We start from the raw sequence: 4,513 nt of genomic DNA, 5'->3' as shown, positions 1-4,513 counted from the left end.
CTTAGGATAGAAAAGAGTGGAGGTGCGTGTCTAGCCAATCTTAGGACTGACGACCTTATGATGATAAAAGATTTTTTTATGGCGATGGGTTACTAGATCAATTTTGCTAATGTACTCAATGAATCAAACTTTAAAACTGTTTTTCTGAATGTTAAATATGCCTAACATGTTGAATATTTTATAGGATACAAAACTGAATAAAAAGTGCTACCAAAATTAATGAAAAGAAATGTAGATTGCCATTTAAAAAAATCGATAATGACATATCACTTACAAGAAAAGACATAAGAAATTAAAAATATGCTAAAAATATTTGCTGAAGCTTAAATTGCTATACCCATCCAAGGTCTTTTCTAAAAACAAAATATCAACGGAAATTACGAAATTTCCACACCGTTCTTTAGAGAGTTGGCGAAATTACGGAACAGCTACTTTCTCCGGTAGGTTTATGACAGCCGTCTCCTCGAAAGAAAATCCCCGGAAAATTATTTAAAATGCTACTTAGTATTTAAGACAGTTTCTGGAACTAGCTGATTAATTCGAAAAGATAAAATTATAAACGATTTGTGTATGTTATCAGTATATTTTAATTTACATTCAACAATTTAAAGTCATTTAGGTTATTCCCAGATCTACTGTGTTTACTAATGACAATTAATATGGACATTTTTCAATAAGCGTGCAATTGGAAAATTTCTGTTTTACAACTTACCTACAATGGAGAAGTCAATCAGAATCTAAATTTGTACTATGGTTTTTACTTATAACTCATAAAACAATGTAATGCCAAAAAGACAACCTTACCTTAACTTATTGTTTAAATAAGTTACATTTCATATTTTTCTAGGGTTCTATTCCCGGGGGAATTTGCCTTGACTTAATATGTCTTCTACGTTTCGCCTACAGGTTAGAGACGAGTTAGGAACCCAATAAAGGGATATTCTGATAAGATGCTTTCTTTTCTTAGGAATCAGGGTTACAAATAAAATCTCTATTTATAGTAATGATCTCGCCATACAGTACAGGACGTCCAAATCCTTTTCGCTCTCAACTAACACTGCCTTGTACGTCCTTGCTACGTAACCGTAAACTTTATTAATCATTCCTTTGTATATTATACACTGATCTCCCTCCCAACTTCAAATAATTTTTGCCGATTATTCCCCGGTAGTATGGCGGAATGAAGATTTAATTTTTTTGGATTATAGTCAGTCTTAAGATGGTTATTTTAATGCCAAATTTGTAAATTTGTGATTGACTGTTCTTGAGAATTAGATAATTTTTTTTCTGGTAATTATTCCTCTGTGGTATGTCCGCTTTTAAAAATTATTTTTTCGAAACCTGCCCCTTACTGTACATGAATATTAAGCTAAATTTGAACTAAATCAGTATATAAAATCGTTTAAGAGAAGAAGAGTGTCAACCGAAAGTCCTGAATCGGAATCAGGATACCACAAGATGCAATCATCAAAGGATGGCATCATCTTTTTAAAAAGATGACGTCTTTTAGGAAAATTTGCACAAATTAATTCCAATAAACGCACTTTAAGATTTTTAAGTGGTGTTACCCTTCAAATCACTAGTGTTACTCCTTCAAATTCCTCGTTTAGGATATAAAGCTTCCTTTACTCCTTTTCACTATTTCTGCTTTTAATAAGTCTCTAATAATCTAATCCTAGTCCTAATATCTTTATCCTAATATTTTCAATTAACTTCCATAGCGCCTCCTGTTCTCCTGCCCTTTGTAATACCTTCTCATTTTTAATCTTTTCTATATACATCTCAAATTCTTGTAACTTTTATTTTTAATTCTCACTCTTTACTCTGCTGTCAATACCGCTTCCAACCTAGTCTTCCCCTGATAGTTTTTCCAACCCTTGCTCAGTCTTCATTTTTATTGCCGCAATTTAATTTAACAAAACCCCCGAGTCCCCGATCATTTGAACTCTCTGTCCCACCCCTTCGGAATGTTATTGTACAACAAACAATTGTGGTTACATAAATAAAAAATGTATGAGAACTTACCACCCCCCTTCCGTTTAGCAGGGCTGCAGATGATCCCAAAATTTCCCTCCTTTCCGTATCAGTTTCAGACGCCACGGTACTCGTACCAGCCACAGAGTTGGACCGAACTGTCGCATAATCGTAAAAATTATCGGTGCTTGCGGCGTACGTTGTGCCCTTTGAAGAAATGCCATCAAACGGTGTAATATTCAGATTTCGACCGATACTATTTGTATTATAATAACTGTTCGTGTATGTGGAATACACGGATTTGTTGTCGATATTTTCGTTTTCGGGTACATATGAAATATTGTCGTAGGAATAGTTGTTGAAATCGTCAGTAACTATGCTGTTGTACTGGTCGATTGCTCTAACCGATGACGCGAGCTTTGGTCTGTAGCTTTCTGGGAACAGCGAAATCCTTTGTCCTATCTGCAACAAAAAGTTATATTTTAAAGTATGAATTATCATAAAATAATATTAGTAATGAAGTAAGAAATGAAGGGAAAGATGTTTTAGATAAATTATCTTGTAAAGAGTAGAGACAGCAAAATTATTACTAGAATAAGCTTGGATCAATGCGGAAAAATCTACATAAACAACAAGAAAACCATGGGTGATGTAAATTGTGGCATTGGGAGATGGGAGGGAATGCCTTGTCATCATAAGGTCGTTAGTCCTAAGACTAGTTCGACACGCACCTCAACTCCTTCCTATCCTGAGATAATCTTCTCATTTCCTTACAACTAGAACATTCCATATCCTTAACGATTTGTTAACAGTAATTTAATGTAGCTCTACCTCTACTCTTCTTAACTTCTATTTCTACTTCTAAAATGTCTCTGAGTAGCTCCTTCATGCCTGAGAAGGCGTCCTACCAACTTATCTCGCCTATTTTTTATTGACTTCCATAGAGTCCTCTGTTCTCCTATTCTTTCCAATACCTCTTCATTTCTAACCTTTTCTACCCACGATATCCTCATCATCCGACTATAACACCACAACGCTTCTAACCTTTTCTTTTCCGCCGCGCCCTCTGTCCATGTTTCGAATTCGTACAACGCCGTGCTCCAAACATACACCTTTAACAACCATTTTCGAATTTCTAAATTAACCGTTCGCGAGCATAGAAGTGACTTCTTTTTATTAAAGGCGACACGACCCTGCGCTTTATATCCCTATTACTCCTTCCATCCTGACTTATCTGACTTCGTAGATATCTAAACTCAGCCACTTCTTCTATTTTTTCGTCTTTTATTTTTAAATTCGCTCTTTCCATACTTTTTCTTCCCTTGTATAGCAGTATTTCTGTTTTACTTTTATTTATTTTCATACAATACTGATTTATCAATATCGCTTCCATTTTATTTAAAACTATCTGTTCTAGAAGCTATATCATCTGCAAAGCTAAGCATACCAATCTTCTGTTGTACTGTCTTTAATGATGTTGATTGCGTCTTCGATGTATGGATTAAAAACTAGCGGTGACTACTTCTCTGCGTTCTTCAATTAACATGTAAGCAGTAACGTGTAAACTTAGAAAACGAACAATTAATTATATTACTGCAACTAATTTATCGTATCTCATAAACTATATACGTAGGTATCAACTAGGTGTAAGGTACTATAAGATATAAGATAAAAGTGGATAAAATATGTCTGTATTGTGTCACGTTCCCTCAAGGCTCAATCCTTATCTTAATTATTATTTTAATCTAAAGAAGGTTCATTTGTTTTCAACATCTTTATTAATAAATTTTGCAAGCAAAAAACAAGTTATCTTGGAATAAAAATCACTTACTTTACAATCTGCAAACATTAATAAAAGTTCGTATGGTCCACAATTTGTTAATGTTTGAATTTAGATAAAAATTTTCTTGTTCTACTTCAGTGTTTCCCAACCTTTTTTTCCTCGCGAACCAAAAGAAAGGTCCGAAAAAATTTGACGAACCCCCTATGTAGTCGTTAATGACAGGTAAAAAAAGCAATAAAATTTGAACAAACTGGTTCTTATGTTTTACATTTCGAAAAACTTTTAATGGGATATTTGTGGCTGTTTGATAGAACAGAGCAATTCAAAGTTAGGCACAATATCTGACAATTTCAGTTTTAGATCAGGTTAATAATTATTAAATCATTTACACTAGAACTTGACAGTCACAGTATCACTATCACTCAAGCTTTACAAGTGTTAAACCCACTACTCTACCAGTTCCCGGTTGTGAACTAGTATCTAATTCTAAAATCTATAGTAAACTGCCTTAATTTGATATTTATTTCCAATTGTTTTGTAAAAAAAAATATTACATAGAAGGGAAAATTGCTGCAATGATTTTAAATATAAAGCAGAACATGATACTAATCACACTCATAAAATGTTTTAAATATAAATAAATGTTTGTTTGTAATAAAAAGAGAATAGTATTTGATTGAATTGAGGAATAAATTTTAATGTATAAAATTTTTAATATATTTGATATTGATGAAGTAATTTTGAAAAACAAATAAG

The 4,513-nt window shown here is 33.1% G+C and overlaps 1 protein-coding gene across 1 annotated transcript in view; it reads right to left on the bottom strand.

Annotated features, from left to right (window-relative positions):
- Positions 1–2,352: 2,352 nt before the first annotated feature.
- The window catches only part of LOC108741475 (E3 ubiquitin-protein ligase MYCBP2), a 238,858-nt gene continuing 236,697 nt past the window's right edge, over positions 2,353–4,513 (bottom strand). Inside the window, exon 52 of the mRNA XM_025973828.1 lies at positions 2,353–2,436. The gene's annotated coding sequence lies outside the window, so the exon portion shown is untranslated. The remainder of the gene's footprint in view (positions 2,437–4,513) is intronic.

This window comes from Agrilus planipennis, unplaced genomic scaffold (assembly GCF_000699045.2).
Source record: "Agrilus planipennis isolate EAB-ADULT unplaced genomic scaffold, Apla_2.0 scaffold204, whole genome shotgun sequence".
Classification (NCBI taxonomy): Eukaryota; Metazoa; Arthropoda; class Insecta; order Coleoptera; family Buprestidae; genus Agrilus; species Agrilus planipennis.
This window is presented reverse-complemented; position numbering and strand designations above follow the sequence as displayed.